A 21,952-nucleotide genomic window follows, 5' to 3' on the forward strand; every position below is an offset into this window, starting at 1 on the left:
GATCCTCCTGCCTCAGCCTCCTGAGTGCTGGAATTACAAGCATGTGCTACCATGCCTGGCCTTTGCACCTTCTGTTCCATTGATCCTCAGGTCTGATTTTTGTTTTTGCCAGTACCATTCTGTTTTTATCATGATAGCTTTATAGTATAACTCCAAAACAGGGATTATGACATTCCTTGCCTTGTCTTTGCCCAGAATTATTTTTGCTATTGTTGGTTTCTTCTGGTTCCAAATGAATTTTAAGAATGCTTTTTCTAGTTCTGTGAAGTATGCTATTGGTATTTTTATTGGAATTGCTTTAAATCGGTACACCAGTTTTGCCAGTATGACCATGTTCACTATACTGATTTTGCCTACCCAAGAACAAAGGCTGTTTTTCCATTTTCTGATAACCTCTTCAATCTCCTTTTTAAGAGTACTATAGTTTTCAATGTATAGATTTGCCACTTTCCTTGTTAGGTTGATTTCTAGGCATTTCATTTTTCTGGATACTATTGTGAAATGTGTGGTTTCCCTAATGTCTCTCTCTGAGTTTGTATACAGTAATGCTCTCGATTTTTGAGTATTGACTTTGTATCCTACTACACTGTTGAATGTGGTTATTAAATCTAAGAGTCTTTTGGTGGAATTTTTGAGGGTCTTCCATGTAGAGTATCATGTCACCCACAAATAATGATAATTTAACTTCTTCCTTTCTCCTTATTCCTTGTATTTCTTTCTCTTGTCTAATTTCTCTGGCTAATGTTTCCAGAACTATATTGAACAAGAGTAGTGATAATAGGCATCCTTGTCTTGCTCCTGATTTTAGAGTGAAAGCCTTCAGTATTGACCATTTAGTTTGATAAGTTGGCTGTTGGTTTGTCATACATGGCTTTTATTAGATAAAAGATAGAAACCTATTCAAATTTTCTGTGGGGATTTATCGTGAATAGGTGTTGGACTTTGTCAAATGCTTTTACTGCATCTGTTAAGATGATCATGTGATTCTTGTCTTTGGTTCTGTTAATATGGTGTATTACATTTATTGATTTGTGTATGCTGAGCCATCCCTGCATCCCTGGGATGAATCCTACTTGGTCATGGTGTATAACCTTCTTGATGATTTTCAGTATTCTGTTTGCCGTATTTTATTGAGGATTTTTGCATCTCTGTTCATGAGAAAGATAGGTTTGTAGTTCTCTTTTTTGGTTGGATTCTTCTCTGGTTTTGGTATAAGGATAGTGTTTGCTTCTTGGAATGAGTTTGAGAGTGTTGCTTCTCTTTCAGTTTCATTAAGAAATCTGAGGAGTAGTGACACTAGATCTTCTCTAAAGTTCTTGTAGAATTCAGTAGTGAATCTGTCAGGACCTGAGTTTGTCTTCATTGGTAGTTTTTAAAAATTGCTTCTTCAATGTCATTGATATTGAGATATTGAAAATTTTTATCTTTTTGATTCAGCTTTGATAACTCATATGTATCGAGGAATCTGTCCATTTTTATGAGTTTTCCATCTTAATTAGAGTACAACTTCTCAAAGTACATATCAAGGAATTTTTTTTCAGAGATGCTTTCTAGGCATAGCTGCCTTTTAGCTTTTGAGCCTGTCCCAAGATCCTGCCTCTTAAGTTTATTAGAGATGAGAGGTTGTTACCTTTTTGGCCTAGCACCCAGTTCTTTGGTACTGGACATGGTATTGTTTATGAATCTCAGACCATCTCAGCATTGGCATAAAAGGAAGAACAATTGATCATTATAACTGTGTCTCCTTGGCTAAAGTAGTACAATCAATAATAATAGCATCAAGCACCATTTAGGAAATGGCAAACTGGGATAACTGTTCATTCGCCATCTTGAACCATAGGTACAAGATTCATAATTATATAACAAAATCTAAAACAAATACAGTAAGTATCCAGCAAAATACAGTAAATATACAGTAAATATCCACTCAATAGAGTGATTTTACCCCCAGGGGAGTAAATTTAAAAGGAATAAGAAGAAAAATAGAGAAATAAAAGAAGAGAAAGAGATTAGAAGCAAGGCTGAAGCCCAAAGGAAGATTGCCCAAGCTTCAGGAAACTGGTGAGAAGATAGGAGGAAATGAAAAAGGGAAACAACCAAACCAAAAGAAAACAAAAGAACTGAAAACAATGTTCATACTCATGAAAACACAAAAACAATCTAGAAAAGTAAAGCAATCAAACAAAGACAGAGAGAGAGAGAAAGAGAGATTTCTCTGTGGTTTCCAGCCTGCAGTTATCCTCTGGGGTCTTTGTGGTAGCGTCTAATTCACTGCATGACTCTGGTGTCACTGGTAGACAGAGGAGATAGACGGAGCCCAGATCCATGCTGGATGAGCCCAGCAGCCCTGTAGTAGGATTAGTGCAGGGTGCTGGATCACCTCAGCAAGTCTGAAGTAGGAGGAGGGCAGGGTGCTGATTCTGGTGCTTTCTACTCCACAGAAGTTCAGGCTGGTCCTGGTCTCTGCCTATAGGGTGGGGACCTTAGGATTTCAGCCTACCCTACTCTATGTGTCTCTCTTTTCTTTTCTTTCTTTCTTTCTTTTGTTCTTTTTTTGGCCTTTTTGGGACAAGGTCTTGCTATGCAGTTCAGGTTGGCCTTGAGCTCACTTCCTAGCCCATGCTGGTCTTGAATTTGCACTGATCCTCCTGCCTCAGCCTCCCAACTGCTGGGATTACAGGTGTGCGCCACCACGCCTGACTGTACTCTGGGTGTCTCTTATTTGCAAGACCACGGCTCCCTGACCGTGGACATTTCCCATGGTTTTTCCCCACCCAGTCACTTTGTAATTTCAACACTGGGAGCCCTGAGATGAAGCCAACCCATGGCTGTTCTGAGTCCCGAGTTCAGCTGACGCCTCCCTAAAATGGCATCTGGTCAAGCACCTTCTCCAGGGATAGAGCAGTCCCTTGTCTTGGAGTCCCCACCAGCTGCTGTAGTGGCCAGCTTTCACTCTCCATTCCACTGTTTCTCCCTGAAGGGATCTGGAGTTCCCTGCTTTCACTGTAGATTCAATCCTCCTCTGTACACCAGGAGCCTGGGAGTCAGGGAGAAAGTGCTGATTGACCCCTCCTTTCTCTGCAGTGAGGTCTGTCTCTTCACTTTCTCTGTGGGCTCCAATTTTGCCTTTAGAACTTTCATGGGCCCCAGAGATCCATTTACCTCCATCTTTTCTTCCCCAAGGTGTCACTTTCCAGTGTCTGGTTTCCAAATCTTAAAGACGTTGATTTGTTGCCATTCACTGCTTCACCATGTTCCTAGAAGTCTCTGCAAATAATACATTTTATCAAACCCAGGATACCACTGATTACAAATGCACCATTGTTATGCATAGTACTACAAAATAAATTTATAATAAGTTCTGACAATCAAAATATGATTTACCATGTATTAGTACCTTCAGGTTACAGAAACATGAAAATAATTAAATTTCACCTTGAGAATAAAAGTAAATTAATAAAAAATGTGAAAATAATCAAAGGCATAGTGTCCTGTAATTCTAGCACTCTGGGAGGCTGAGGCAGAACAATCACAAGTTCAAGCCAAGCCTGGACAACTTAGTGACTTAGTAAGATTCTGTCTCAATGTAAAAAATAAAAAAGGGCTAGGGATGTAGTTCAGCGCACAGGCCCTGGGTTCAATCCCTAGGAGGGAAGGAAGAAGGCAAGGAAGGAAATAGGGAGAGATGGAGGGAAGAGCAGAGGGAGGAAGAGAGAGAATATGAATGAATGAATGAATGAATGAATGAGTGAGTGAATAACAGAAGTTGCTGCTTGATGGTACTGGTAGAATTGCTCTGGAGGCTCCCTACATACACAGGAAGAAAGGATGATTCCTCCTTGGAGACATCAGAAAGCATTTCCCCATACAGTTTTTGGTCCAGGTTTAGGATACTGAATCTGCAGCTCAAAGTGGGTCAAGCTGAGCTCTTAAATAGCTGTAAAGGAATGTTCTCTCTACATCACACTAGGAACTACTGGAGTGGAGGATCTCTGCCTGCTGCTGGACGTTGAATAATGAGACAACAGCTGCCATCGTAACAGGGCAAAGATTTTCATACAGATGTGCTCTGCGCTGGCACCAGCCCTAGCTTTCAGTGGGTTTTCAGAAATCTCTTTTGATTTGGACCAACCCTGTGAGGAGGTGGCAGGGGTGACTCGCTTCTTTTGTAGGATGAGAACAATGGGAGTCAGTGCCATTCAGTGGATCGCTCTAAATCACACAGCTGGCAACTGGTTAGGCAGGGACTTGGAACCAGGATCTTATCTGTTTTCTAAGAAAAAAATGCCACAGGAAAGCTGAGCCGCAGGTGAACCAGTCCTGCTAGGGTGGGGGTGGCCAGAGGAGTCCTGGGTAAACCTCAAAGCTAATTAGAGCAGACAAACCAGTGAAGAAGAGGCCTTGCTCTATGTCCAAGCCCTCTCCCAGGGACAGCTTTCCGCCTGCTTTTTTGAACCAAGCTTATTAACAGAAGGAACCCATGCAGGGTTGCTTGGCTTCCAAACTGGACTCTTGGACAGTTTCCTTTCCCGGAAAAAGACAATTATTACCTAAGGAAGTCAGGAGGCAGTGAGAAAGGAAAACATGATTTCCTCAGTCTGTGGACTCTAGGAGAGAAACTGGTGAAACCTTTGGTCTAACATGTTCTATTCCTGTGTAATCTTAACCTGCATCTCTGGAAAGCTTTGCTGCTTCTTACTGGGAAATTTCTTAGGGTGGGAGACAAGGGAGGCCCTGGCTTTGTTCCTAGTCATCCTGACCCTAAGTGGTTCAGGATATTGGGTCCCACAGGGTGAAGGCGAGAGAGCTGGGACACAGGAGAAGTAAAAAACGAAAGCTCTACAGCGATGCCCCCTTTTACAAGTTAATTTTTGGCTCTTTCCCACCTATACTGGTCTCTAGACCTGGGTGGAATCAATCCTCAAAGCCCCAGGTAGACAAATACTCTTATTGGTTTTTCCTTTGGGATGACCTGCCGTCCCAGAGGAATCCAGTCACGTTAATGCTGCGTCATTCCATTCACAGAGTGACCTTTGTACCAATCAATCAGCCAGACCCCTTTCGTCAGAGAGTGGGTGGCCCCTTTTCAGGGGCTCTGAAGACATTCTTCTGTCTGTGAGGAAAGCGTTATACAAGTATGAACCCAGTGTGTTCCGAGCCCATCCTTTGCCTTAGCTTTGAACCTTCACCAGCTTCCAGAGAGCTAGCAGTCCCTCTGGAAGAAAGCATGGACTCTGGATCCAAACAAACTATCCTGAATCTATTTTCATCACTTACAAGCTGTGTGGTCCTAGGGACATTGTGTCCCCTCTGAGCCTGCTTGCACATGTATGAACCAGAAGACTGCTACTGCTTACTTTATGAGATTCTTATGGGAACTGAATGAGATTGTGTGTGTTTTACCTAGCATGGGTCCAGTTCATGATACTTGGAGAACTCATGTTACTTTCTTTGTCTCTGGCTTCTGTTCCAGGATCTGACAAAGTCTCCAACTGTGTCAGTTACCTGGGCAGATTTGCCTGGGGGAGTGGATCTACTAAAGTTCTCTTTTATGAAAACCCAAAGGCTCACAGAGAGACAGGGTCCTCTGTGTAATATCCCCTAGACATGAGAAAAATTAGGAATGAACAATACTGGTTTATCCGGCTTCCTTGGGCCTAAGGGCAAGCATTTGAAAAACTAATGGTCAAGGTGAGGCACAACTTCTATAGCTACAATCAGGATAAAATATGTGGCTAGTGGACTTCTGAGTTGGTCTTAGATGATGGAGCAAGGCACAGGTTAACTGGCTTTTGCAGGGTTTCTGATGAAACTGACTAACAGCAAACTTATACAGCCCATGATCTCCTCTTCCTGACCTTAGACTTCCCTTTTTAGGTCTTTATTTCCCTTAAGAATTCAGCAAATCCCTCTATTAATTTCCCATGGCTGCTGTAAAAAAATTACCAAACAATGAGAATGTTTAAAGAAAAAACTTGAAAAGCATAATCTCTGATAGCTCTGGAGGTTAGCCTTTCCTTACCTCTTCCCACTGCTAATGGTGGTTGGCATTCTTCACCTTCCTTGGCTTCCGGCCTTATAACTCCAGTCTCTGCCTCTGACTTCACGTACACCATATTCTATTGTTGATGCATGGAAAACAACTCAGCCTCCCATGTAGATGAGATCAGAGGGGTGTGCTACCACTCTCAGTTCCTAATTTTATCTAGTACTAAGATTTTTTTATTTTTTTTATTTTTTTATTTTTATTTTTTGGTTTTTCTGTGGTACCGGGAACCGAACTCACGACCTTGCGCTTGCCAGGCAGACGCTTTGCCGCTGAGCTAAATCCCCAGCCCCTAAGATATTTTTTAAAATCTTACCAATTCCAGTATGACAGTACTTTCTTATCTTGGATTATAAAATGCTAGTATGTAATTATTTAAAAATGTGTCTTTGTCTCTTAGAATCAGAGAAATATGGAAAATTCTATTTTGTTGGGCTATTTTTTGATTAAAAGAATTGTTAAATATTAATGGCTGGGACACAGTTCTCAACCTGTAGTTGTTAGCTATTGTTGTTGTTATTACCATTTTTATAAGAAATGAATAGTGGGACTCATATTGGAATACATTGTAAAATGTCCCTCCCACTCTACCCTCTACCTGTATGCCCTGGTGGCTTTGCTGTTGAGTTTTCAGGCTCAGGCACATGCAAACACAGAGAAAGACAAGGGAAACGTTTACCACTTCCCAGTTCTCCGTAGAAAGAAACCACAATGACATGCTAAGTGCGGTGGGGGCCGGGTCATATCCTTGCAGTGGCATTGCATACACCCCAGTTCTCACGAGATAAGTGAGGGATGAGGAAACTTGACCTACTTCAGCAGTGTGTGTGTGAGTTCTCCTGCAGAAGCATGGGGACAGGAGGTCATGTCCAGCAAGGACATCAATCTGGGCCACAGTTCTGAGGCTGCTGCTTGCTGACCATGGCACTTTAAGCACGTAGCTCAATGTTCTTTTGGACTCAATTTTTTCTCTGTGACGCTACTTTCCAACCTTGTGAGCAGAAAGCATAAATTAGGGTTCCTGTTGGACTAAATGGCTGCAGACTCAACCACAGCTGCATGAAGATATGTTACTGCCCTAGTTACTTTTCTTACTGCTGAGACAAAATATCTGACACAAAGTTAAGGGAGGAAAGGTTTATTTTGTTCACAGTTTGTAGAGGTTTCAGGCCATAATCAGTTGGCTCCAAAGCAGGGTGGCCTGGCAGAGGGGCAGCGTAGAGGACAAATAGTTCATGGTGGGAAGAAGGTGGCAAAACAACATGGGACGACCACAGCTCTTTGTATCCTTATATCTTATCCAGGCTGCTTAGGGTGGGCAGCACTGACACTCTGAATCCTAATGTCCTTGATCCTAGCATTGCACTTTGAATCAATTCCAGTGTGACACACTCTAGATCCAGCCACTTCTGAAAAAGCCCCATCTATGACCACATGAGGCTTTGGGGGGACATCTAGACGTGAGCCATAACAATTATTATTCAAGTTCCTTGAATTTTCTGATGCAGCCCTATATTTTAAGAAAAAGCTAATATAGGGCAATACCCAGATCAGGACTTAGAGCCCAAGGAAAACCCCTCATGCCCTGTCCTCCACACCCCAATCCATCATCCAGGAGCCACCTTGGATGAAGGGGTCTGCTGCCAGTGTTAGTGATAAAAGGATTAAAAATGAGGTGTTCCTGCCAGGCCTGGTGGTACACACCTGTCATTTCAGCACTCTGGGAGATTTAAGCAAGAGGATCATGTTTAAGCCCAACCTGGGCACCTTAGTGACTTAGCAAGACCCTGTCTCAAAATAACAGGTAATGTAAAAAGGCTGGGGATGTAGCTCAGTGTGAAGACTCTGGATTTAATCCTCAGTACCACAAAAACAATAGAATAGAGTAGAATAGAATAGAATAGAATAGAATGGAATGGAATGGAATGGAACGGAACGGAACGGAACGGAACGGAACGGAACGGAACGGAACGGAACGGAACGGACGGAACGGAACAGAACGGAACGGGAAGTTCTCTACAGGGAGAATATTTAAAAAATTTTTTTATTTGTTTGTGTGTTTATTTATTTTTTTGGAGAGCATTTCTTGAGAACTACTGTGCCAGGTATTGTCCGTACTCATAATTCAATCCCCCTTGCCATTCTGTAAGGTGTCACAACACTCTGTTACCTTTGACTAGATGGAGGTCCATTGAGAAGCAGTAATTTGTCTCAGACCCTAAAGCAAAGTCTGCAGTGCCCACGCAGTATTTCTTCTGCATACTGTGCTCTGCTGAAGGGACAGGCACTTGGTGCCAGCCACAAGACTGCCCAAGTGGCAGTGCTGAGGATTCTTCAGGAGAGTCACTGGTGGGCTATGAGTAAGGATCCTTTCTTCTTTCCATTCTTTGATCTAACAAACATTAACTGGGAGCCTAGCAGGTGCTGTGGACACTGGGAATACCTCCAAGGGTGTCTATTTTCTGTCCCTAATATCGGAACACCACAGCCTGGGTAAGTTGTGAGAGAAGAGGTTCCCTTTGTCTCATGGTTCTGACTGTATCTTGTGATGTCCCTCCCACTGGTGGAGTCCCCAGGTGGGAAGAGCCAAGAGCCCATGTGTGTGTCCTTTCCTCCTCCTCTCTTCTTACAAAGCCACCCACAGTCAGTCAGGGGCCTTTGGCCTCATGGCCTCAGCTAATCCTCACCACCTCCCACTTCTGAATCAATTAGCATAATCAATCCAGTCTCTACCTTCTTAAACCTCATGTTGGGAGTTCAACTCTGACATGAGCTTTTTGGGGAGACTATGCCCATTGTGGAACTGGAGCAAATAGGAGAGGCCATGCTTGGCCCAGGTGTCTTAGGCCAGAAACTTAAAGCCCTCTGCAGGAAAATGAATGCAAAATGAAGAACACAGGACTCAGAGTGTAACCCAGTGGCTTAGTGCATGCTTAGCATGTATAAGGCCCTGGGTTTTGTTCCCAACACTCCCTGTCCTCCAAATAAAGAACAGGAAACAACACACCAACCACTTGGAGGTGCTTTCTAGGTTCTTTCCATCCTGAGCAAAGAGTTGGTCAAGACAAGCCCAAACAGCAGCAAAGTTTTATGAAAGGTGGGGAAAGAAACTGCAGGGCAAGTTTGGGCCAAGTAAAAGTAGGAAAAAGACACCCTACAGCGTGAGGGCGGCCACCACACAAAGGGAAGACAGCGGCAGAAACTCAGTGTGGACGCCCTTTCTGTACCACCCACCCCTCAGGTTGATGTCAGGTCTAGGTCATCTTATGGAAAACCTGCTGAGTTCTCAAGAGAAGTCCCCATGCAGGCTTTGGGACCTGTTCTGCGCATGTGTCCTGGGGTTTTGTAATGAACAGGTCACACCTACTTCCTCTGACAGTTTTACCAGACCCTAATCTCCTGTCTCACTGCTGGTCTGCATTCGGGAGAAACAAATGAGTTCACCAGCAATGACCATAAAATGTACTCAGGGCTGCAGGAGGCCAGGGGAGACTTCGGGGAGAAATGGTGTCCATGCTGAGACCCAGAGTTGGAGTGGGAGTCCTGGCAGAGGGAAAAAGGGTGCACAGCTAGGAAAAGGAACTGACACGGTGTTCTGGGCGCTCACAGAGAACATCCTTTCCTTCTTCTTACCCCCAGGCACCAGGGAAGCAAAGCACATGGCTGAAGTTTCCACATCCTAGTGGTTGATAGGGCCCTGTCCTAGGCAGGACTGTCACCCTTCCTCTGAGCTTCCCAGCCAAGCTCAGTTCCCAGCAGAAGGCTCCCATGCTCGGTCCCTGCCCTTCAAGAACACAGGCCTGCAGTAGCCACACTTGGCTGTGCCTTCCTGGTCAGCTTAGGGTTGCATTTGCGGAATAAATGATCCAGGAAAACATTGTCTGTCAGAAGTTAACCCGAGGTGCAGTGTAACAGGTTCAGAGAACCAAAGGAGACCGAAGCAAGGGGAGAGGTGGGAGAGACTGCTTTGAACAGAAAATTCTTCAGTAAGGTAGAACTGAGATATCTACTCAGCTTAGAAGAGGGGTAAAGTAGTCGTCCCCTCCTGCCCCCAAGGGAAGCTTGCAGCAGAGTGCCCCAGTGGCCGTAAGTTCCTCAGGGGCAAGGGTCATGTCTTGAATGCCTTTGTTTCCCTTGTGCAGCTCAGAGCCTGGTGGCCTGAACCATGGCTGAGGGGGCCTCAGCCAGCACTCCTTCTAGGGTCATTGTCCCCAGGTCAGGTTGGCAGTGGGAAGCAGCAGCAACCTTTGCCTACTGGGCAGTGGGGCCTCCGTGGCGGCTTAGAACCCAGCGACGCTCCAGGAGGCGTCCCATGCACGTCTCTCAGATCCAGCGGGCAGGCTGCTCAGGGCAGGGACGGCCCTTCCGGAGCCTGGGGAAGCTGGCTGCCCTCTGCGCTCTGATGCCCTGGAGCCCTTTACCTTCCCCGAGTTTCAGTTCTCCGGCCTGCACAACGGGTATCATAGCATTTGCTCTACGCTTGTGAGCGAGAAGGGAAGCAGACAGGAGGAAAGGATGCAAAAGCTCCCTGAAGGTAATTTGCTGTTCCTCCATGACCAGCCGCACTCCACTGCAGCGCTGGAGTAAGACGGGGAAAGGAAGAGGAAAATGAAGAGGGGTCTGAATTTGCGCTCAGAGTTCATTTTATTTTTTAAAATTTATTTCGACTTATTTCATTCTTGTTTTGTGTTGTGGGTACCGGGACTCGAACTTGGGACTTCGTGCCTGCCAGGCAGGTGCTGTGCTGCTGAGCTGTATCCCAGGCTCTCAGAGTTCATTTTAGCGTCCCATAAAGGGAAAAAGGACCTACTAGGAGACACTGTGCTCTACTCACTGCAAGGCCAGGCCCTGTTTCCCAGAGGCTAGGCCAGGCCTCTTTCCCGGAGCCCACTGCCTCCTATGCCGTTACATGTGGTCATGTGACCAAGTCTCAGCCAATGGGACCCTCCCCGTCTTCTTCCTTTGTAATGGGTTCTCTTTCTGGATAGCTGCATTGGAAACCACCCCCAGAGCTACTGTGGAATCCCAGGAGGGATGGGGCCTTCCAACCCGTTCACCCACCCAATACTGCTAGGCGAGCAGGAAATAAACACCTCTCGGGAGTCTCTGCAGATCAACAGAGCCCGTGAGCCCTGCCGCTTCCGGGAAGCTAATGCTGATCTCTCCCCCGCTCTCCACTACCTTTTCCTCTACCAAATACCGCCTAATCTTGCTCCACAGTCATTTCAGTGCAATGTTCCGTAAAAATTAGAGGCTCACATACCTTTCTATTTTACGCCATGCCTACCAAAGTTCCGGCCCCAAAGAGGCGCTGAATAGTCACTGGGGTAAATCCTACTTTCCGCACCCTGCGCAGTCAGTGGGAAGTTCCTCCGCCAGGGATGCCTGTTCCTTTCTCCCTGTCTCTGAACTACTACTCCCTCGCCCACGCCCTGCTTCCACCTTTCCTCGGTGGGCTCCCTGCCTATGGCCAGAGGGATCCAACTTTCCTTCTTGCAAAGTCCTAGGGCCTACGGTCACTTGCTTGACCATTTGTTGAGACAACACTTCCGTTATTGTCTTGGCATTTGGCAATGTAACCACAAAATAATGGTGCATTTAAGAGATGGGCAGGGGGAGAGGAGAACAAGAGAACCTGAAAAGGAGGAGCTAAAGAGGTAGGAGGAAAACATACAGCTCAGATGTCACGGAAAGCAGGGCGAGAACATTCCAAGGGGGCGGCGGCACCGCATCATCCGCTGCAGAGACAGTGGCTAAGTCAGGTAAAAACTACAAAAGAGGGCTCTAGCGGGGTGGAAACGAGACATGTGTCAGCGAGCCCAGCGGCGTGGGCTGAGGAAGGAGTGGGTACGAGGAAAACGGAGACAGTGAAAATAAACAAGAAGGTCGGGAGGAAGAAGAGAAAGTTGAGCGGCCGCTGGAGAGAACTGTGAGGTGATCAAAGGTTAGAAATACTCTGTTTGAGGTAAGTGAGACGGGCGGACAGGAAGGAGCCCGCAGAGGGGAAGAGGTTGGAGAAAAGGGGGGCGATAACCAACAGAGCAGTCCCTGAGCGTCCTGAGCCCTGTGGCTGGGACCGGCTTCAGCGCTAACACGGACTCGCGGGAGATGCGGAAGTGACGGTCAGCCCTCCTTCCTCCCTAAGGGGTGGCTTGTTTGCTGTGAACCAACAGATGAGCCCCACCGATGGCCTCCATGATTTCCAGAAAAGGGGCGACAGCTGTGCCCCCTTTCTGCATCCTCCCCCACATCCTGTGGGGCTTTCTCACCAGGGGCCCTGGCAGGGCTCACAGGCCTTCGCTCAGGCAGGAGCTGACGTGCCGCCTCCAGGCAGGAGCAGTGCAGGGCTGGGCTCTGCAGTCTCCATGCAGGCCCTCTGGAGTCTTCTCCCTTCCCGGTTTAGCTTCCTGAACACCTGGGCCACAACTCCCTCGTCTCTGTTCTTCCAGAATCTGGCAAACAGGTGACTTATTGTAAATAATGATCAGAAAGACTTCTTATAGCTGGGCATGCTTGTAGTAGTGACCCACGCCTGTAATCCCAGCATTCGGGAGGCTGAAGCAGGGGATTGCCTTGAGTTTGAAGTCAGCCTGGGGTATCAACGCCAGCCTGAACTAGGGAGTTAGACCCTGTATCAAAAAACAAAAAGCAAGCAAGCGAACAAAAAGACTCCATGAGAATTCTTCAGTTTGAGAAGTCTTGTTAAATTTTTAAAAGAAATCTTGGCGCTGTCTTGCACACGAGTCCCCCCACCCCCATCCCACTCCCTTCTCTTTGACTTACATTCTCAGCTGTTTTGGAGATAGGGTTTCACTATTCAGTTCAGGCGGGCCTCGAACTCACGGGGATCCTCCAGCCTCAGCCTCCCAAGTGCTGGGATTATAGGCGTGCGCCACCACGCCCAGGTTTGTATTTCTTATTTTGAAGCCGGGTCTAAGTCACCAAGTTGCCTAGCCTACGCTTGAACTTGTAATCTTCCTGCCTCAGCCTTACAGAGTACTGGCGTTACAGGCGTGCACCACCGCACCCAGCTTGCCTCTTCCCATGACGGGCTTGTGGATAAAAACTCCAAGCTCTCCTCTTTTTTTTTTTCTTTTTCTTTCTTTCTTTTTTTTTTTTTTTTTTTTTTTTTTTTTTTTTTTTTTTTGTTTTTTTTTTTGTCTTTTTGAAATAGGGTCTCGCTATGCAGTTCGGGCTGTCCTTGAGCTCACTTTGTAGCCCAGGCTAGTGTCGAACTCGCAATGATCCTCCTGCCTCAGCCTCCCGAGTGCTGGGATTACAGGCGTGCGCCACCACGCCGGGCATCTCCTCTTGACTTGCCCCTTAGCTTGATCAGTTATCCCGTGTGCAGAACACTGGTTAGGACGCTGCTCAGCTGTTAGTCCACTGATCCTCAGAGAGTCCTTCAGAGCACTACTGATCTCCACGCCAGAGGAAGCGAAGCTTGCAGAGGTGGGTGGACATAGGGCTTGGTTCGGCTGCTGGACCGCGCTGGCCTGGACTGAGGCGAGCAGAAGCACCCGTGTGCTGCCGCAAGGGAGGCTTGCTGCTCGGCCTGCGGGAGCCGGGACTGCCGGGCGGCGGGGCCGGGAGCTGTAGGTGTCCGTGCGCGCTAGGGGGCGCTGTTGGGACGCGGAGCAGGGCGCAGGGCTGGGAGCGCGGGCGGACACCCACCCATCCCAAGGCAGGGCTGGGCAGGCGAGCGAGACCCCACAGGAGGACCTTTTGTGACACCCTTCATTTCAAACGTTTACAGACCACAGAGTTATTACAACAGTCGTCTTTTTGTTTTAAAGACATCACCAAAAGGATTTAAAGAACTCTGTCAATATCACCGTCCCATGAGCATTTTCTTTTTCCACAGTTCCATAACGCATATTGGTTGCACTGAAGGGTTCGTTTCATTTTGGCGAACTGGAACGCACGCATAACTAATTCTTTAATCCTTTCCCTTGCCACCTCCTTCCCCACTTTCCCTGCTACTTTCACATTTCGGGGAAGGAGTGCGAAGTGCATGGCGCGTTGTGGTCGTATTTACCCTTACATATTAGTATAACAGGGCTCAGGCACTTAAGAGCGCAAGGTGAGTCGCGCTGGGTGTCCACACTCAGCCTTTCAGGGAGAGGCAGAGTTAAGTCTGGTAGGAGAGGAAGGGGAGCTACAGCTTCAGCCGGGGAGGGACCCCTGGCCCAGGGATTTGGGCCTAGGAAGGAAGGAAGGAAGGAAGGAAGGAAGGAAGGAAGGAAGCGAAGGAGGGAGGGAGGGAGGGAGGGAGAACCCTCCACATCATGTATTTGTTGCGACAGAACCTGTGGATGGTTCTGCCTGCGCATTTTGCTCCATCAGTGACAAAGGGCCCTGTTGCCTGCCCTTGAGGCCCAAGTTGTTGATGCCGAGAGGAGAATTAGAAGTGGAAATGGATTCGCCAAACGCCCAGAATGTGCTAGAGACAGATGACGCAGTCTGAACGCTCAGATCAGTCATTCTGCTAATTGCTAAAATACCCACAGGGCAGCTACAGACGCAGCTGTTACACTTGGTACAGGTGTCTTCAAACCATGTGCTGCAAATACATGGATACAGTGACTCGTGTGGGGGAGAGAAGGTATAAGAATAGAGAAGCTAAAGAACAATCCATCTTTCTTGTTTTAAAGATTCCTTTTGTTTTGTCTTGCTTTAAAGATTTGTGTCACTGAAACAACTTAAGAACTCTATCAATATTATTGTGCCTCTTAGAATTACTGTGATTATATTATTATAGCTAATACTACATATAATTATAAGAATTATTATATTGTACTGGGATAGGGCCAGTTTAATTTGGAATCAATAAATTGAAAAAACCCAGACTTTGAATTTGCAGAATTAAAAAAATTATTATTTTTTGAGACTGGGTCTCACTGTGTGGTCTAGGCGGGTCTTGAACTCGAGAAGTAGCCCAGGCTGGCCTTGAAGTTGTGGCGATCCTCCTACCTCAGCCTCCAAGTGCTGGGATGACAGGTGTGTGCCACCATACCCAGCAGAAATTTTGTTTTCAAGGAACTAAAATGTAATTGAAGCTACCATCACTGAACTAGGAGGTATAAGATTTGGGTCTCGCCAGGCGTAGTAGCACACACCTGTCATCCCAGCACTCGGGAGCTGAGGCAGGCAAATCACTGTGAGTGGAGGCCAGCCTGCAGTACACAGCAAGACCCTGTCTCAATAGCCACCCCCTTGCCCCTAAAAATGATTTAGGTCTAGCTAATTAGTGTGTGGGGCTTTGTTTTGTTTTGTAAGCTGGTTAACTTTTCCATGTCTCAGGCTCCTCCTTTGATAGAGGAATTTAATAGCAATGGGAATATGGCTGAAATGACCTCTCAGACCTCACAGAGTGTAACAGGCAAGTCTCAGTTTTGTTGCATCCAAATGTCTCCTTAGTGCTGCCTTGGTTCTCACGTGGCTTTAAGGACCTGCGGGTCCTGTAAGGCTGGGCAAGGAAGGAAAGGGGAAAGAAGCTCAGGGGGCTGCGGGCTTGGACAGTGTGCAGGGCTTCCCTCATCCTCTGAAGTCTTCCATGTGTAACGGCCCAGGGCCACGAGGGAGTGCAGCAGTCCTATCCTCACTGTGATCATTGCTACCACTGCATTTCCATAGCACTTTCTGACTGGGCCAGCTATCTGATATTTACTGTGCGCCACACTGACTTATCTTTCTGCAATGGTTGTTTGAGATTAGTGTCTATAATAGTCTCCAGGGTCATTCACCAAATACGGTAGTATAGCTCCTCATTTCTGCAGGTGGTAGAACAGCCCAGCCCTCTTGTGATTGGCAGAGAGGGGTCACATGACCTGTTCTACCTAGCACCTAGTGAGCAGCAGAGACATTTTGCACTTCCTGGAGGACTACTAACTGCCTGTGCAAGACCCTCCCAATGTCATTTTGCTCCCTGCTTGTCACCAGCTGTGTTCCAGATAGTGACTTTTCAGTCATCTTGGACATAGGAGCAAGAATGGTGCTGATGTAGAGTGAGCTCCCTACACACCTGCTATGTGTGAACAGAAACCTTTGCTATTTTATCTTATTTATCTATTTATTTGTTGGTACCGGGACTCAAACTCGTGACCTCAGGCTTGCCAGGTAAGCACTTATACCACTGAGCTATATCTCTGGCCCACCTTTCCTATTTTAATACCTCGGGATTTGGGGATTGCTTAGTACAGGAACATGTCTGTATTAGTCACTTTCCAGTTACTGTGACAAATTACCAGACACCCACCATTTAAAGGAGAGGTTTACTTGGTTTATAGTTTTTAGTGGGTTCAGTCCATGGTTAGCTAGTTTCAAGGCAGAAATGGCATGATAAAAGCATGGCAGAAGAAAGCTGCTCACCTTACAGCAGCCAGGAAGCAGGAAGGACCCAGGGACAGGAATATATTCTTCCAGGTCCCCTCTAGCGACCTACCTCTGAACAGCACATGGAGCCATGGACTCATCAGTGGATCTGTCTACTGGTGAGTACAGCACCCTGTGATCCAATCACCTTCCAGAAGCCCCACCTCTGTACGTATGAGCCCTTGGGGGACATTTTGGATCTAAACCATAACAGTGACCTAGTTAATTTTGACTAATGTAGGATCCTGTCTGACAAATAAACAACTTACCGAATTCATCTATTTATCTTCCTGATTGGAGTAGGAATTATCCATAGCCTATCTGCCCTCCCTAGAGCACCTGCTCTTGTACATAGGAGTTACTTAGTAAAGATTCTTGGGTTGATGTATGTATATAGAAGTCCCAAGAAACAGTAGAACATCTGAGCCAAAGAAGAGTGTGTAGGTAGTGTTATTTGCCTATGTGTCCCTGGCAAGCAGTCCAGGGAGCTCAGGAAGCAGGAGCACCAGGACATCTCCCTGCACCCATCTTCCATCTCCTTGGGGTCTACCTCTGATCCCTCAGTCTCCTTGCAGGTATAAATAAAGCCTGGCCTGTGTGTCACCAGAGAAGAGCTCAGAGCAGAGACGGGGCAGAAATAAGCCATGGCGGGTCAGGCAACAGCCAGCAACAGGACAGCGGACCCGGGGTGCAGTGAGGAACAGCTTGGGAATGAGGTGAGAGCCGGGCCGGGGCAGGGCTGGCAGAGCTCTGGAAGGTTTTCATGTCATTGTGCTACCACACATTCCGCCCCACGGCCCAGGTGGCTAAATTCTGCTCAGTGGAGCATGTGAGGAATGTACGGTAGCCCCTGTCCAGGCAGACCTTGCCGAAGCCCATTAGCATTCTATAAATGGCCACGAGGAGCAGAATAGCGTTAACATGAATATTAACACCCCAGCCTAAGGTTCCGGCCCTGCTTCTCTGCTGCCTTTAGCCAAGCTAAACAATGTCCACAGACTGTTTCATGTTTGATCAGAGTATAAATCACCAGATTTGGAGCATCTGTCTCTCTCACACCCTCTTTTGAGATGAGTCTGGTAGGGAAAAGTTACAGAAGAATATCCATCCACCACAAAATGGCTTTTTAGAGTATTAACTCCAGTTACACTGTCTGCCTGCTGGAAGGTGCAGCATTTCTCCAGAAACACTTCAAACACATCCATAGGCCCTAAGAGGCCTCAACTATCAGTTTCCAAACTATTTTATCTGCTGTCAGGCACCTGCTCTTTTTTGTCCCAGAGTCAGCATGGGCATTCCTGCTTGTGAGTTGAGCCCTGTGTTCTCTTTGCTGCCTTTTCCAACTCAAACGCTCGTGAAGGTGATGCCTTCCTAAGCTCCCAGAGCAAGGGATGGGCCTCTCCCTGCATCTGCCACACTGATCGCTCTGTCCTGGGGATGATGGTTTCTCTTTCACTCCTTTTCCTATGAGCCGCAATCTGATTTTATCTTGCTATGCAGCTCAGGCTGGCCTTGAACTCACAATGATCCTCCTGCCTCAGCCTCCCTAGTGCTGGGATTACAGGTGTGTGTCACCACACCCAGCAATCAGCCATAATTTTAAAAGGGCTGTAGATGAAAAAGTTAATACTACATAAAGTATGAAATAGAAGACAGATGATAGGGAAAGTGAAAGAAAAAAGTTACTGTAGTCTGTTTCTTCTGTCAGTTTCTAGTTTTACCCCAACGTGGTGTGAGAGCTCATTTCACAGGATTTCCATTTCATTGGGACATGTGAAGGTATTTATTGTTACTATCAGCGTGGTCTACCTTGAATAAAAAAAATAAATTCCTAGACTAGGAAAATCTATGAAGATAGAGAGTAGCTCAGCGAGTGCCTAGATTTGGGGGGACGGCGTGCTTGGGAGATGAGAACTAGCAGATAGAGTGCTTTGCTTTGGAATACCAAAATGATCTAATTTTGATCGTGGCCATGCTTGTACAACTCTGTCAATAGGCTAAAATTCACTGAATCGTATACTTGAAGTTTGCAAATTGCAATGTATGCAAATTTTTGTTCAATAAGGCTGTTATTTAAAAAAATAAAATGAGAATAAAATCTTGAACTTCATCACATCCTTACCTCCTCTCCCCTCTCTCATAATAAGGAATAACCAGACCATTGTTTGGAGCCAAAGAGCACTTTACTCAATACATACACAGCTTACCGTGCTGTCCCGAGTGTCCTACGCAGGGCCAAGGGAAGGGTGAAGCGGGCCCTAATTACTGACTGAACTTTACATTCTTTGCCTTCTCCCTGCAAGGGCTTGTTTTCTTTTCACATGAAAACTTAAAGTTGTGGCCAAGTTTAAGAGTAGGAAGATGAAAAGTTTATGTAGAAATAAGGGTGTAATAAAGGCAGGAAGCTGGTGTGTTTGCATGCAGATCACCAGCATCCCCGGGCCCCTGCCTCTACTAACACAGTACTGGGGATTGAACCCCCAGGCTTTCAAACTGAGCTACATCCCCAGTCTTTTTAAATTTTTTGTTTTGAGACAAGAATTGCTACATTGCCCCGGATGGGCTTGAACTCAAAATCAACCTGCCTCAGCCTCCCAGAGTTCTGGGATAGCAGGTGTTTTCTACCACACATGGTCTCCCCTTCCCTTTCCTCCTGCCCTTTCTCTGGACAGGGTCTCACTCTGTATTCCAGGCTGGTCTCAAATTCATGGTGGTCCTCCTAGCTCAGCCTCCCTAGTGCAAGTGCTGGATTCAGGCATGTGTTACCATGCCTGGCTATTTCTCCATTTTAATACAAGGATCCATTCAGTACAAAGCAGGCATTTCGTTTGATGAGGTCTTTTTGTTGCACCCACCCTGCAAGACTTGTAATAGAAGGGAGACTGATGATGGCTACCTCTGAGACTTGGTCTGTTCCCACAGAGGAAGAGTTAGCTAAGAGGGAGACGCTATCTTTCTAATCCACGGGGTTGGGGATGTAGCTCAGCGGCACCATACCTGCCTGGCAAGCACAAGGTCATGAGCTCAATTCCTGGTACCCTTACCCAGGACAGGAGGCAACAGCGATGGAAGTCTGTAGGTTATGTTTTAGAGCAGTCACTGAGATAGCGAAGGTCCTATTTAATGTATTTGGAGTCCTGCTGGGGTGGGGAGTGCGAATAGGATATGTCAGAAGTTCAGTGTGTCCTTCGTAAACTTTCCTATTTAATACACTAAAGAGGAGGGACTTAGGTCGATGTTTTTGAATCCCAGGTATTTCTGTTTGCTTGTAAGATTTGACCCACCCGAGCATAGAGAGGTTATCTGTTTTAAGGTAGTCACTGAGATGGCAAAGGTCCTGTTTAATATATTTGAGAGAGACAGAGATAAAGAGATAGAGAGATAGATGGTGTGGAACACCAGCTATTCAAGGGTTCCTAAGACATCCTAGATATCTATCTAGACCTCCCGATGGGGCTGGAACTCCGGTAAGGGGACTTCTGTTTGGGTATAAGATGTAACGGGTGCAGATGAACTTAGTAACAGAAATAGTATTTAGTGTAATATTTAGCATTTTAGAAATGTGGCTATCCTGTCACCCTAAAATTTAACATTTTTCTTTCTAAGACATTGCATTATAATATTTATTTTGATTTTTGAGAAGTACCTCATTCATCTCGTTTCAGTGCTGCCCCTTCTTCCCAAGTGCATTTTCAGACGTTCAAGCCCCATGAGCCACTACCTTCCACTACATACCCTGAAAAGAGGAAAAAGAGCTTAAGTAAAATTGAACTGTTGTACCGGAGGTGATGGGGGCACACACCCAACACTCAGGAGGCTGAGACAGGAGAGTCACGGGGAGCTCGAGGGCAGCCTGGGGTTCAACACCAGCTGGAAGTACATCGCGAGACCCTGTCTCAAAAAAAAAAAAAAAAAAAAAATTGTGGAACTGAGTAGCGAGGGAGAAAATTCCAGTGATTAAAGAAATGCAAATTAAACAGCTAGGAGGCATCCCTGCTTGTGCTTCTCAAACTTTTTAAAACATCACATCTCCTTGGTGGGAGTGGCCACGTGAGCCATACTTGTAAAGACTTTTTACATATGAAGGATCACAGCTGTCCCCAAGACCGCGTTTTGCACCATCTCTATCCAGCTTCCCAAAGCACGGGGTCGGCTCCAAGAAATACGTATTTGTAAGCCCTGGGGGAACGACCGCAGGCATCAGCTTTTCAGGCTCTTCTGGGGCTAGAGGATTTGCCTCAATGGCCTCGGGACACTTTTGATCATTTTGGGGACCCGTGTGGTGCACCTGATGTCCTCTTCTTACAGGGGACCATCTCCCTTCTCGCCTTTAGGCCTTTTAAAGCCATAGGCAAGGATAATATTTTTGTACTACTTTTACATTTTGGTCTGTACTAATCAAACCCGCCAGATAAACACTCAGCTCACGGCGATCCCCACAAACTCTCCGATTTGACTTGGCAAAGGGGCGAGGGTGGCGGTTTTGTCTTCCCAATCGTGCGGCCCCGGCTCGGGGTCCCCCTTCCCCACGCGGTCCCCGCCCTCCCCGGTTCCCTGTCCCTGGCGCGGGCCGCCCCTCGCCCCGCCGCCTTGCGCGTCCCGAATCCCCGCGGAGGAAATTCTCCCCCGGCCGGCCAGGCTAGCCCTGCGGGACCAGCCGCCCCGCTGCTCCGGGCGAGAGTTGAAAGGTCACGGAGGAAATTAGCGCGAACGCAGCCCCTGCCCCCGGGCGGGCGCGCCCCGCTTTCCCGCTGTCAGCGCGCGGGTCCGAGCCCGGGGCCCCTAGGGGGCGCAGCCGAGGTCCGGCGGCGATCGCGGGATCCCTCGGTGGAAAACAAACAAGACACCCAAGGCGAGCGCGGCCGGGGCTTCAACCAACCTTCCGCTTGTCAACAGGTTCTCGCCGCCGGAGAAGTCCGGGGCACGTCCCGGCGGGGAGAATGTCCCCCGCAAACGGAGGGAGCGCTAGCCGCCGGGGGCCCGCCCCTCCCCCTCCGCGGCGCCGCGCGTCCCGGGGCGCAGGACGGACAGGCCGGGTCCGCAGGCCGCTCCCGCCCGCAGCGCCGGGCTGGGCTCCGGGAGGCTCGAGGTCTTCGGGGCAGTGAGGCCCCCGCTGCTTCTCGGTCCCCTGCTCTACACGGCCGTGCTGGCCGCGAGCCCGCGCGTCCCCGGGTGGAGATCAGCGGTGCGAGTGCCCTGGCACCCGCGCGCCCCTCCCCGGGTCCCCGCGCCGGTCCCCGCCCGGCTCCCCCGAGCGCCGCCGCGACCAGGGCAGGCCGGCCCCGCCGTCTGCCCTGCTCTCCTCCGCTCACTTTTCCCGTATTGCTCCCCCAACCGGTAAAACTTTCTATTTCCCCAAACACTGGCGCGCGCGCGGGCGCGCGCCTGCACACACACACATACACACACACACACACACACACACACGCACACACTCGCGCGCGCACACACACACACATACACACACACACCACACACACTGACGTCTTTTGCGCATTTCCTGCATTGGAGGGAGGGAGGCTCGATCGCACA

The 21,952-nt window shown here is 47.7% G+C and overlaps 1 protein-coding gene across 7 annotated transcripts in view; it reads right to left on the reverse strand.

The window, feature by feature from the left end:
• Window positions 1–21,766, reverse strand: part of Srbd1 (S1 RNA binding domain 1) — a 267,356-nt gene extending 245,590 nt beyond the window's left edge. For 2 of the 7 annotated variants that reach the window (XM_013517547.1, XM_013517546.1), the window contains exons 1-3: window positions 21,300–21,765; window positions 20,067–20,311; window positions 3,163–3,267 (exon numbers count right to left, since the gene is read on the reverse strand). The gene's annotated coding sequence lies outside the window, so the exon portion shown is untranslated. Of the gene's footprint in view, window positions 1–3,162; window positions 3,268–6,860; window positions 7,038–20,066; window positions 20,316–21,299 lie in introns of those variants that run through there. The other 5 variants (XM_013517552.1, XM_013517551.1, XM_013517549.1 and 2 more) reach the window with 5 other exon arrangements.
• Window positions 21,767–21,952: the final 186 nt, after the last annotated feature.

This window comes from Chinchilla lanigera, unplaced genomic scaffold (assembly GCF_000276665.1).
Source record: "Chinchilla lanigera isolate Chin_1 unplaced genomic scaffold, ChiLan1.0 scaffold00040, whole genome shotgun sequence".
Classification (NCBI taxonomy): domain Eukaryota; kingdom Metazoa; phylum Chordata; class Mammalia; order Rodentia; family Chinchillidae; genus Chinchilla; species Chinchilla lanigera.